Raw genomic sequence first — 14,696 nt, forward strand, 5'->3', positions numbered from 1 at the left:
TGGCATTTTCAGAATGAAATTTACACGAGAAATTCAAAAAGGGAATTGAATTTACAATAACAATTGAAAAAACGACAAATTTACGCGTTCGAAATTTAAAATCAGACCCAACGAACATATTTAAGCAGATCCGGGCGAAAAACGTCTTCTCGTCCGGAATTATTTTTTTTTTGTTTATAAAAGAAAATACAAGTCTCAATTTCAGGACTCTTTTGGGGTTATGTCATTTCGGTGTAGGCTTAGCAGACGATCAAACAGTTTCAAAATGTGTGGGAACCGTTCATCCTTCTGAGGAAAAAGCTGTAAGCAATCGTGTTTTATTCTCCAAAGGATTCTAAAAAATATTATTTATTTATTAGTTATTTCAGTTGTATTAAACTCTTTAAATATCGTTTTATAAAACCTATTGTTTATTCTGAATTTGGAATGAATCTTTCTTAATTTGATTCACAACTTAAATATAATTAGGAGTTGACTTTCTTTTAATTTGATATAGTTTCGTTTTTGTTTAACCTTGATCATTCGAAACCATTTTTAGGTAAATAATGCATATATTTTCAGCGGTATCAAAGCAGTGATGCAAAGGTTGACATCTAACTTCTAAGACTTTAGATATCTGCATCATTGCTTAAATACCGCTGAAAATCGACACATTATTTAATGTAAACCGTTGATCTTTTGAAATCATTATCAGATTAAAATATATGCATATAATAATGTTTTATTTTTTTAGATTTAGTTTTCAATTATATTTTAGTAACAGCAATAGGGCGTTTGAATTGTTGTACACTTCCAGACAATTATCATTAAAAGCGGATAGACAGATGAAATCTAATAAGAAACAAATGAGAAATCTCACAATTGTGGCTCCAGTCCTTTGGATTTGATGTTAATAAGTTTGAACTTGGCTAATATTGTGACACTATGAACTATTTTACTAATGTAAAATAACTACCTAAATTTGCTTGAATTTGTTTAAAAACAACTCGTTGGAACGATATGATGATATTTCAATGTGAGTCTGTTGTGTATAAATTCGTAAAGATAAAACATTTGAAAATAATGCAAAAATTTGAACTCTTTAAATATAAAAAAAACAATTGTCTTGCATAAAAAAAACAATGCGTTTGAAAAAATAAGAGGTACATTAGCTGAAAATTAGCAGTGATATAAAAGTAAACGATGAAAAACAATGTAAATTCTACACACTCTGCTCTATACTTACGTTTGATGTTTAGAACTAAATATTTTTGACATAGTTTTGTAAAGGAAATATAGGAAATATAAAGTGTATATGTACGACATTAAAAGAAATTAGAATCATAGGGAGATCTACATCATCCTTGTAATTATGACAGAAACCGAAAAAAACGTTTTAAAAATAGTTGAAAAATATCATCCGATGGACCATATGCAAGCGAGGTACAAACAATTACCCTTAAATGGACGGTTATAATGGAAAAATATATGTCGGTTCTAATGTCAGATAGCGGATGAATGAATGTACTATTCCCAGTTAGAACACACTTTAAATAAAACGAAAAATCTTTGTAAATGGAGCTTACACAACATGAACATCTTTCCAAGGTTTTTATTTCTTATACCAAAATTAATTTGGAAATATAATTGTATAAGCTATTTATTTAGCGGCACGATCCATCGTATATGTATCGATGTATCGATATATCATACGATCGATAATCTACTCTGAGAAATAGAACATAATTCATTTTTCACTTACGGACTTTATACGTAAAATCGAATACATTATTTTATTGAAATCAGCAATCAAAACTTTATTATTCTCCAAATTAATCTTATTTTGAAAAATAATGTTCCTTTTCTCAGGTTTGCTAAAAAAAACTCTTACAACATTCTAAGAAGATTATATTTCTCACGTATGCTTAGTGCCTTAGAACCTGTTTGTAGCTCTGGATTCGTTATCATTTTATAACTAATACAATTAATTAGCTGTACTCGGCCACGCGTTGCTGTCCCTCAGTTTGTTAAAAATAGAACACATTCCCCAAGAAAAAATGCGTTTTGTATTGTTTATTTACTTTTAATATTTTCTGCAATTTTTTTTATCAATAAAAGTGTTTTTTTTCTCAAAAAAGGATTCCTTTTTTACCATAAATTGTTAGGGGAAAGGGTTTTTTTTCAGGAAAACTTGCACATTTTTTACAAGAAATTTGGCAGTAAACGTTTGTTTTTGAAAACAGAAATTTAATTACAAAAAGAAAACATTAATGCTTTATATGAACACTGTAACTAGTTAGGTGAAAGTAGAGAAAGAAGAGAAGAGATGTTAAGAAAATAAACAGAAAACATACTCCCGTCATTAATTAATTAATTAATTAATTATGCAAAAAAATAAATAAAATGTTGAATGAGGTTTTAAACATTTAAACAACGCTCAGTTGAATCCGGTGATTGCCGGTCGAACCCTAACCACAAATGGAATCGGGGGGGGGTCAAATTCAGTATTAGTACCATCATTTTAATTTCGTATTGTGTTAAATTTTTTGAGTGGGCTATAAGGGATTGCAAACTAACAAATTTAACCAAAATGTAAAAAATTCAACAATCAAACAATTTAAATAAGTGCTCAGCTTTTAGTACAAATCTTAGTAAATCAATTCTCCTTTTTTGTACGGTTTTTGTAAAAATGGAACGGAAACTTAAATTTCGCTCCTTTATAATGTATTTTGTTTTACTTTTGCCCCCAAACGAATATAATCAAAAGAACAATATTAAACAATTGTACTTTATATATAAAACACAAACTATTTTTTTTTTAAGTTATTAACGGAAGGGAAATAATTCCATTTTTAAGCGAAAAACGTCAGTTTGGTATATCTTTTTATTATTCTTTATATCCCACTTACCGTTCACATTGAAAATGTCGACATTTATAGGTGGTCGGGTACGTTTACAACGAATAAACACTCCAATCTACGTATGTTAAGAACAGCTCTCGGAGTAGCACCCCAAACCTCCTTATGTTAAGAACAGCTTTCGGAATAAACACCCGTAATCTTGCCAGCATACCCGAAAACCTATAAAAGTTGACATGCCGAATGTGAACGATGCGTAATAATGTACCGAATTTAAAAGGGAACGAAATTTAAATTTCCGTTCCATTTTTACAACAACCGTAAAGCAGAGCATTCTATGCAAATTTTACCTAACTTTGTGTATTAATGTTATTTTTATTTAAGTAAAAACAATATTTAGGTTTGGTTTGGATATAAATTCATAAACTCCTTTCAAACTAAATAATTTGGGTGACTGAAATAGGAATCTAATTGAATCTTTAATTTCCTGAATAGTAAAAAGATGATCCACGATGGTCGATTTACTGCTAATATCCAGTGTTTAGGAACGGGTAAAAATAAACGAATTTTTTTGTAGGTTTTCGACAACTTTTTGATTGTATTTGAAAGATTAAGGACTAAACTTAATTTCCCACGTGAGAAAAAGTTATGAAAAATGTTTTCACGGCGAGCTTACCAATTCAGCTAAATTTTGAAGTTAAATAAATTCATTGTAAAAATACTTTTAGAGATAAATATTAGTTTTCTGGGTCCATTTCAAAGATAATTAGTAAAGTAAAGTCCTAAGATATTGAATTAAATTACAAAGAAAACACATTGTTTGTGCTAAAAATAGCATCAGTAGTGCGATAAATTCATTTTGCTTCGAGTTATATCGAGTTCATTAATACGGACTTTAGGGGCTTTTTTCGTAATGCTTCTGTAAAAATTATTATTTTTTTATTGCTACAAATTTTGATTTTTTATTTAAATTTATATAAAAAAGCAAAAATAAACATATTCTGTTTACATTAAGCGAGACCACCACGGCCTGTAGTGGTGAGCGACCAAAAGTTCATTTTAGTAATGTGACGTGACGGCAGGCGGTGATATGTCCCCAACTAAAAAAATGGCGCATAGGTACAAAGAAAACCACCTATTTATTTAAGAAAAATAAAGTATAATGTTATAATTAAAAAGAGATATATAAAAACACGTATGGGTACAGTAAAGATATTATACCAAAATGTGGAAGCCATCCGTCTAGTGGTTATTTATAACGAACGAAGCAAGAATTACGTTTATATATATATATATATATATATATATATATATATATATATATATATAAATTAACACAAAACACCAAACGAAAACACACACATCAGGTTTTAAAATCTGTGTGTAAACATTTTGCCGATAAACTCTTAAACTTCACATACCACTGCAATTAACAGGAAATAGTAATCATCCACCAAGGATGGTTCATAAAGAGTAAAATCTCTTATTGGATGCATGGATACCGCGTACAGACATATATCAGCTAGTGGAAAAAGAAAACTGTTCATTTAAACTTGCCGACATATTCTTAGTTTAGCGAATGGCAAGATTAAAGTTATTTCTTCAAGTCGTTTAATATTAGATCTTCTTTACCTATCTCATGATATGCACATCGGTACGAAAGGCGGCTAGATCGTCTTATGCTTAGTTTCGATTTTATCTGATGGCAAACTTTTGAAATCAGTACTATATCAGGTAGAAAGTACTATTCAGTTGAAAATTGGCTCTGTAACAAAAATTACAAAATCCGCATGAGTATGTAAATATGTAAACGAATTTTACGAACCGGCAAACAAGGCGTCTCCTCCTTCGCGCTAATATATGAATAAATAAAGACAAGGGATTTTTTAACATGCAGTATAAATAATTAAGCAAATTATTAAATTTATTATCTCTATCTCTACTATAAGAAAAAGAACTTTGTATACATGTGAGTTCATTTCTTATATATTCCGCATCAGTTGGGCCGTTTTTTATGAAATTTAACACACATATAATGCATTTACAGGGTGTCAAAAAAATTGCTGGAGTATCGGAAATTTTTATCATTTTACCATTAATAATTATTTTTTCTCTATTTCAGATACTTTCCAGATAATGTTTTGGAAATGATAGTATCACATTGAAAAATATGCAGCTTGTAAAATTGTTTTACTAAAACCAGGGGATTCTTTGATGACATTATCTCTCGGTATGGCAATGCCAAATGGCCACCACGTCCCCAGACTTGACCAGCTCCAACTTTTTCTTGTAGGGATATCTTAAAGAAATAGTCTATGTTTAAAAATCCCAAACCCTGCAAGAATTGACGGAAAACGTCAGAAACGAAACCAGGGAATTACATTGCAATCCAGAGATTCTGCAATCTGTCATGAATAATTTTTTGGAAAGAGTAAAATATGCGAAGCTGCAGATGGGCAAAGGTTAAAAGACATTATATTTTTATAAGTGAGAACAGTTTGGATTTTTCCTATTTTCCAAAAATTTTCTATGATCTAGTCAGATTGTGTTAAGATTACAGAAAGATATCATAAAAAAATAAAGAATCTATGGAAATTTAAAATGCCTCAGTAGCTTTTTGTACACCCTGTATTTGGCAGTGTTCTTTAATAGATATTTTATCGAAATGTCAGTATCGAAAATCGATAATCGAAATAATTTAATGAAAGTATTAGCAGGTGATTCTAATCCACGTTAACACCTTATACAGCCTAACATCACAAAAGCATATGAGAAGTGTTGTTACCATACAAACCTGGTATATCAAATCAACAGTAGCTTCTTTGATTTGACAAATACGCGTTTGAAATGAATGTTTCTATTTAGAGCACAATGGAAGCATGATACCTGACTTTTGCATTTTACACTTTAATTCAAGCCATTAGGAAAATAATTTTATAAAATTAACAGTAACTTCTCTACAGTGCAATGCAAACTACTATGTATTCTGAACTAAGTCACTTCGATTAGGCATTTGAAGCTTTCTCTCGGTGCACCACGAATCTTTCTCTCAGAGCAATCGATTTGGTTGGAAAATTAACGATTCACCGATTTCGGTGACAATAAAAACATGTGAGATTGACTTGTTGATTATCATTCAATCCGTGCAACGTAAGGTCACCATGGTAGTAACACGAGGAAATATGAATTATAACTCTTTTAATTAAGCGATGGTAAATATTTGCATTTAATTTGTACTTGGAATTATACATAGTTTGATGAGATATCTAATAATACAATAATCAGGTTGCCGGTTCTTGAAGCTCATTTACAAAACGCTTGCGTCGGGGTATCGTGTAATTTCGATTATTTTCTCTAAAGTCATCGTAAATGCAACATTTATATGCAGCTTTTAGTTCCGCTACATTGAAACTGGAAAATGGTTAGGATAAGTTCAAACAGCAGAAGAGATTTGTTTATAAATCCTGTTCATAAATTTTCACATTATTCTTAATCTTATCATCCATTCCAGAATTTGGATATTTTGATAGAACTTAATTATACTATCGTTACAAGCTTCTAAGTTTTTACACGACTTTTTTCCTTTTCGTGTTGCATTTGAAAACCTTTTACGTCGCTCGGTTACCGGGTGATCACTATTTTTGTGCCCATGTTAAGTTAAAATGTTCCACTACTTTTTTGTAGCTGACGTAGGATGTGTAATAGATCGGTTAATAAACCCATCTGCAACAATGACTAAAGAATTCATCGAAACATATTTTTGTAATAAGAAAAGTTACGTAACTCTTGCGGAAGCCAATATTATCTGTGCTCTTGTTCCTCAAATGCATTTGATATGACAGAAATGATAGTGTTCGACAATATCCAGCCAAAAGTTTGTGAGTTATCTTTGTGTAATTATATAACGTTCAAAAATAATTTCAATTGCGATTGCTAACAATTGTCACCAATTCTTACACTTGTAAATACGTTTAATTCCACTACCACATAAGATAATAATTAACGTTGCGCGCATTATTTTCTGTTTTTCTTTAACATTGTTTGTAAAGTATTAAATAACACAGAACTCTGTTCCGTCTGCTTTTTTCCCACCTGACTACAACTTGGATGTCTTCAAATCCAACGTAAACAAATTCCTGATGAACCGCCCCCTTAAGTAGACACTTTATGAAATCTCAACACTAACGTACAACGTACTGTACATGCAATAACCCTTATCCCTGAGTGGCTTCCGGGCCTTGATAAGTGGTGACCTCCTTGTAAAAACAAACAAAAAAACAATTCAAGTATAAATGTGAAAACTCTTTATCTAAAACTAATTTATTACTTCTATTTATGTGCTGTTAATAGAATTACTAAGAATGCCAACTTCTTTCTCTATCTAGCATTTACAGCCTTACACTTATTAAAGTGCAATATTTGTGAAATTTCTTCGAAAGAATTACACTGCTTATTATTTTCGGGGGAGAATTATTAAATATAACAACGCATTTACATAATGTTTTATTAGTAAAATTATTATTATCAATAATCTTTAGAAGTATTACTAATTCGTTGTGATCTTACGCCGAATAAATTTTAAATCTTTTTTTTTTTTGCTAATGACCCAAATTGTTTATCATTTAAATGGGATGTTGTTAGTTATGTTAAATGCTTTACATTTATAAACTCTATATAGAGTTAAAAATTCTTTAATTATAAGTGGAATTACATCTATTGCCGCACTAAAATGTAATATTCTTTTTGTCAACCAATAGTACGTACTTTTTATCCATGTACAAATGGACATATTCTAAAAACACTATTCAATCTTAAAAGTATATCGTTACATTAAAACACTGAATTTTCATTATTCGGTACAATTTTATTTGTATTATATATAAGTCGTATATTGCACACCTTGTCCAAGACAATGTACGTCTTTAGAAAAAGATAGAAAAGTCTTATATCTTGCTCAATAATCTATACATTTTCATAATTTGAAGTTTATGTGTTAGGGAAATTATTGTAGACAAAAACTAACCCCAAGAACTTTAACATTGAGAACGTATCATATTCATGTTGTGCTTAGAGAGACGATTTAATATATGTTTATTCTATACAACTAGTCTTTGTTGTAATAAGTGGTATAGTAAACATCGTTTTAACCGTGTTCCGCATGTAATGGTCTGGAAGACACATAACATCCACGGCTCGACTTCGTCCTTGATGTTTTTTTTATTTGTCTGTGCAGTATTATAAAGTATTATCGGTGAGTTTTATATGTTAACACTGAAAGCGTAACACAGTTCCTTGTCAAGCGCCTCTTTTCATAATTACACAACAATATTGCCCCGTCAGAACTTTTTCGCGTATTTTCTGAAGTCTTTTCTCAGATTTCGTTGTTCGAACATGACAGAAAAATCGTGTAATGCACATCATCAAAATACTCCAACTTACATCTCGGCTGCAGTTAATGTTTTCTTTATTTCTAATCGGGTGGAATTATCATAATACTACTCTCATCCAATATTAACATGTTTTTCAGAAACTGAAAATGTTTATTACGTGGTGCATAACAGCTAGTGTAAAATGAGGAACAAGTTAGAAACATTCAAATCGCACACAGCAATATATAATATAAGAGTGCTTCAGAAATATATTCTATGTCCAACTTTTTTCTTATCGTTATCAATGATCTCCCGAATAATATTCCAATATCAAAATCTTAGTAAAACTAATCAACTCAAATTTCAGATCTATAACACACATACTAAAACATATTTCATTTGTTCTTTGTTATTTGTGTGTGAGATATGCGTCTCTTATGAGGGAGAGATCAACACATACAAAAACCGTACACAGCTTTATCACTGGTTGCCCGAGACTATGAAACCTAACCAAAACCTGCATTCCCTTAATGGCCGTGCACTTGAAATGAAAGGCGGTTATTTGCATCTAAATAGAGATTACAATGGTAACTAGAGGTTAGCGCTGTCCTGAACATGAACCAACGATCTAATAAGAGAAATTTAGCAGAAAATTCTCCAACCATGCCGGACATTTAAAAGCATCGAAGGAAGAGACTAAACTATAGTTATGCCCCTTGAGGAGAGAGAGAGAGAGAGAGAGAGAGAGAGAGAGAGAGAGAGAGAGAACACCTCACATACTGACATTGTAATATACTCTTCGTATGTAGTTCATATTGGTTCAGAAGAAGCTGGATCAGGTGGACTGCACTGAACGGCTTGAGAAGAAGAATAAGAAAATCAAGGTAGCTATTTCCAAATGTGGCTACAAAACAGATCCCTCCATCTGCGATTTGGAGAGAAATGCAAAACGATGCAACGCTGCTGTTCCTACCTTCTACTTCCCGACTACTGCAGCTTAAAGGGCCATGCAGCAGATACAAATAATGTAAAAGATAACGTAAAAACAAAATGACGATATATTTCAAACATATGTAGATAAGAAAATTGTTTAAATTTTAGAAATATTCACTTCTTCGAATTTTTACAAATGGCTCAATTCCCTCTAAACTTTTTTAGGTGAAAAATGAAGCCAAACATAAAATTCTTAAAAAACTTACGATCGGCAGCTACATAATATGTTTCAAAGTTTACAATGATCATTTAATTAGTTAAGAAATGATTCCTGTACATACAGATATATAAACATGTACACACACTTAACAAACACATACATATATATATGCACCAACATATATATATATATATATATATATATATATATATATATATATATATGCACCAACTATTAAAATATCAGTTATCATATCTATAAAGACAGATTAGATTAGAAATAATAGATTACTATGTTAGATCAATTCATAGCCGTATCCCTGCTGTGTACTAATCTATAAATGGGTGAACACTTACGTTTCTGTGAATTAATCGAAACCAACATATCATTCATTGCCTCCGAACCACCGCTCGAGTTATTGATATATCATTTTCTATTGACCTTGCGCTCTTTAATGCCCCTCTTATTGCTATTAACGACCGACACATTTGACCTTAACTCGTCTTCCCTGTCACTTATCACCGACTGTTCATTTTCCCCCAAACAGAGGACTACATCGCCGTCTGACCGACTGTACTTGGCTTGTATACATCATTTTCTTTTCTTTTTCATTTTAACCTTTGGCCGTTATCGATACTATTGAACTTTGCAGACGCCTTCTTGTGTTGGACTTTGTTTGCATCTGTTAGAAAAGAAAAACAACTTAGAGACATTATTACGCTTTGGGGGCCTTTTTTATTCCGCATATTCAGCTTCTTATACTGTTATTTAGTATGTATTAACAAACGCGTTAGCAACGTAGAAAAGAACAGATGTACTGTTTTAATGATCTGTGCCATTAAGTTAATAGACTTGCTTTTTCAAATTTATCTCTAATGTAAGTGCATTTTTGTTAACTTCTTTTACTTATTATATACGGAAACAAGATGAACACACATTAGAATACCATTGTTCATGCAGAAAGTTTGAATGCCTTTCGGATAAAGAGTAACATGAATATAAATATTCTGAAAACGAACGAAATAATTAAAGTAAAACAATTAGAACACGTTGTTTTTATCGATTTTTATTGAAGATAAAACCTACATTTTTTTCTACTAAATTTATCTTTTTTTGTGATATAAATTGAAAAAAATATTTGATATTCTTATGTGATAGGCAATATCATATTAGTAACTGTTAATCACAAAGAAAACAGAACAACGTTTAAACCATGTATTACTGGAACAGCAACGTAAAAAGGTTACAAGTGAAAAGAATAGTAAACGTCACCGCGCAGGCGAGGGTCGCTCTGGTGTTTAATCCACACCTGGGATCAAAAGGTCTATGGTTTATATAATGGATAGAACAGTCCATTTGGAGTGTGATTCCCCCACAACACCCACTCCCAAGCTGGTTTCCGCGGTTGTGAAAATCACTATTTCTTCCTTTTGGGGCAGTCCACCAAGGGGTCTGTGTACTTCCTCTTTCTGCCGGAGCGTCTCGGTTCTGACACCCCTTTTGGAGGGTCTATGTCAAAACAGCTATACACAATTTCAATCGCTTCACTGCCGTCCTGCGGTGGTTCTTCTTGATCCTCGTAGAAGCGTTTCCTGATTTGGTTCAGGTGCCTCTTATGTTGGAACTTTGAGCCCTGAATGATGCATGTAACATGGCCGATTCTTCGTAAGATCTTGCCCTGTTTCCAAAAAGAAACGTAATTTCTAAAATGTCTAAAATACACGTTATCTCAGCTGTTAAACCGTTTAGTTGGCAGTGTAGAGGTTCTATTGTGTACTATGTGTTTGGGTAGCAGTTTATCAAATACGAATTTTATTTTCCGCTCAAACATGATTTCTGCTTGGGATCCCGCATCTGGTTTGTTCGGATTTCTCGTGATTCTGTAAACCTGCAGAAATGGCTGAAGTGCCTTTTCTGTCGGTGTACCGGCCGCCTTTTTAATGGCCTTTTAAGCGTATCGACGAAGCGATCGGCCTGGCCGTTGCTTCTGGCGTTGTACTGGGGTGTCGTAATATGCTTGGCTTGATACGTCTCGCAGAATTCTCTGAACTCTGTCGAGGTGAACTGTGTAGCATTGTCGCTAACCAGACAGTCTACAACCCCAAACCGAGCAAACAATTCCAATAAAAAAAATGTCGTTGTTGCCGTGGTCATTTTTTGCATCTTAGTACCTCTGGCCATTTAGAGTAAGAGTCAACTACTATCAGGTAGTAAAAATCCTCCACAGGTCCCGCATAATCGATGTGGATTCTCGACCATGGTTGTTCAGCCTTAGGCCAAGGTTTACATCGGTGGTACTTTTACAGCCAAAGCACAGCCTTTGCATCTGTTTACCATGTCGATAATATCTTGGTCCATAGCTGGCCAATAAATAAAACTTCTCATTAGGCTTTTTATTCTGTTTATTCCTGGATGACCCATGTGAAAATCCCTGAGAATTCTTTTTTGAAGGGTTTGGGGGATGACAACCCTTTCATCGTATAACAGTATTTCGTCGCAACCAGAAAAAATGTTCGGTGCTAATTTCAGCTTCGTGGTTTGAATGAAATTTTCATTTAGAGATTCTGACTTAATTTCCTGAAGTGTGACCGGCATTTCGCGGATAACATTGTTTATCATGGTTTTTACATCACTATTAATACGTAGTGCCGCGATTACTGAATCTTCAAGAGGTTCCATTTTGGCAGGAATCTGTCTCGATCTGAGTTTTGGTGGTATAGTCTGTGCGCCATTTCGACGGTTTTTTCTTAGTTAGTTTTTTTTATATTCGCGATTCCTGCTTTGATATTTCTTGCATCTTTTTTTATAATTTCTACTTTTTGACAATCCTCAGTCAATTTTCGAAGTGTAAGTTCGGTTTATTTTCTAATTTTGTAAGGACTCTGTACCTGATCTCCGCATCTTTTCCCGAGCAAACACAAGACATTTAAAATTGTTTGCTGTTAGCTCAGACAACTTAAAGTCATCATAGTGTTTGTTCACTACAGCTGCGTAGGTGGCAAAATCGTCATTATCGTCTTTTACCACATACCAACATCTCCAACGCTTATGGAAAAGAGACGTTTTCGGCGAGAAAAGTTCTGTTAACAAATTTACCGTCTCATTGAATGATAAATCTGCTGTTTTCCGAGGCAAGATGTAATCCACGAATTTATCATGCTCAGCCGTTTCCAGTTTTCGTAGTAGAAGTCTGGTTTTCTTTTGATCAGACCAGTTGCTGCAGTCAATATTAAAAAATCTTCATAACGCCGAAAATACGCTGCGAATGATTTTTCCTCTTTCTCGCGGTCCATATTCTTCTATCGCGGTCCATATTGTATTCTGAGAAAATGCTGAATTGCTTTCCGCGTTCGCATTATTCTTAACAATTTCTGTAAGTAACTCCTCTGTTCGTAATTGATGTTCAGCTAACTGTGTTGGAATTTCTTTTTGCTGTTTCTTGGTTCGTATTTGACATTCCGCTAACTGTTTTTGAACTTTCTTTTGATGTTCCTTGGTTCGTATGTGATATTCCGCTAACTGTTTTGCAATTCCTCGAATCGTATTTGACCTTCAGTCCAGTGTTTTTTTCGGATTGTGACTGACGCTTAAAAAGTAACGTAAAAAGGTTACAACTGAAAAGAGTAGTAAACGTCACCGTTGGGATCAAAAGGTCTATGGTTTATATAATGGATAGAACAGTCCATTTGGGTGGGTGATTCACACTCATATATATATACATATATATACATATATATATATATATATATATATATATATATATATATATATATATGAAATTAATAGTTTAATACTTTATCCCCTATAAGAAATAATACTTACGAGGAATATTAAATTTAAAAATTATTAATATATATTTTAGATGAGTAGAAAGTTTTGATAATTGTTCAAAAAATGGCAAAGTTATTTATATGTAAATCACAGAGAAAGACGCAGAAAAATAGATTATAATATAATCTTAGGTACAAAAATATTTTATCAATATTTACTAATATAGTTGAAATGTAATCTTATAACTGACATGTAAGTTAGTTGAAAACAAATTAGAATAAAGTTGATGAATCTTCAATTAATAAATTCGTTACACAAAAAAAATAACACAGTGTTATACTAAAAGTACGAGTACGAATGTGAATAAACATTTTCTACAATACCAATTAGCAACTCGAAATTTAGGCTCTTTATTTTGTTTTATTTTGTTTTATTTTGATGTGCTGAAAAAAATCCGAGTATGCAGATACATACGAAAAGTTAACGCACCATGCAAACTGTATTAGTTTGTATCTTATTTTGTTACTGTGGAAATAAATGGTTTTGTTTTTACTTGTAAAAACAAAATTAAAACATACGAAAATTTGATCACATGATGATGCAGTACATTCTCACCTTTCTCTTCACACGGTGTACACACTGGACGTTCAACCGTTTTATAAATGTCCTACTACTTCGCATAATTTGTATATGGCAATTATTATTATTATTATTATTATTATTATTATTATGATTGTGATTTTGATTATGATTATTATTATTATTATTGTTATTGTTATTATTATTATTGTTATTGCTATTTTTATTATTATTATTATGATTATGATTTTGATTATTATTATTATTATTATTATTATTATTATTATTATTATTATTATTAGATAAATATAAAAATGAGAATCATATGATGTAAATATTAATATATCAGGGCATATACAATAATATAACAGTTGAATGTTTCAACTAAATGCAAATGCAATTTTACTATTACACCGGCCCCTTAAATACAAAGACTTTCCAGCGTTTCAGAGGAGCTATATAATAGAACCATATAAAAATAAATTCATCACTACTTTCAGCTGTTAAGTAAGTCTTAATATTTATGAACGAGCTAAAATAATCAATATTATCTTGCTTAGGTGCATCAAGATATTAATTTAGTAAATATGTTTGTATAGATGCTTCCATCACTGCGTATGAGTTCGCGTATTATATATGCATACAAAACAAAACTCTGTAAAGAAAATGAAAATACCTGTAAAAATGTTAAATTTTAAATACTATTGCCTAGTAATTATTAGAACCGCTATTATTAATTATCCAACGAGCTTCACAAGAGAATAGCATTAATTCGTAATCTTTCAGATGAATCGCGGATGTTCTACGCAATCTATATAGAATAGTATAGGGCTCATACATAATGGAACAAGTAAGGCTCCTTAAACAATGTTATAAGGTAAACTACGGTAGGGTAAATTTCCAAAACAAGCATAAATGTGGATGGTTTTGAAACGGTATAAGACAAACCAAGTCTAAGATTGCTGCATTAGTTTATAGTGTACATAG

This window comes from Euprymna scolopes, chromosome 11 (assembly GCF_053919585.1).
Source record: "Euprymna scolopes isolate OS-2025 chromosome 11, ASM5391958v1, whole genome shotgun sequence".
Lineage (NCBI taxonomy): Eukaryota > Metazoa > Mollusca > Cephalopoda > Sepiida > Sepiolidae > Euprymna > Euprymna scolopes.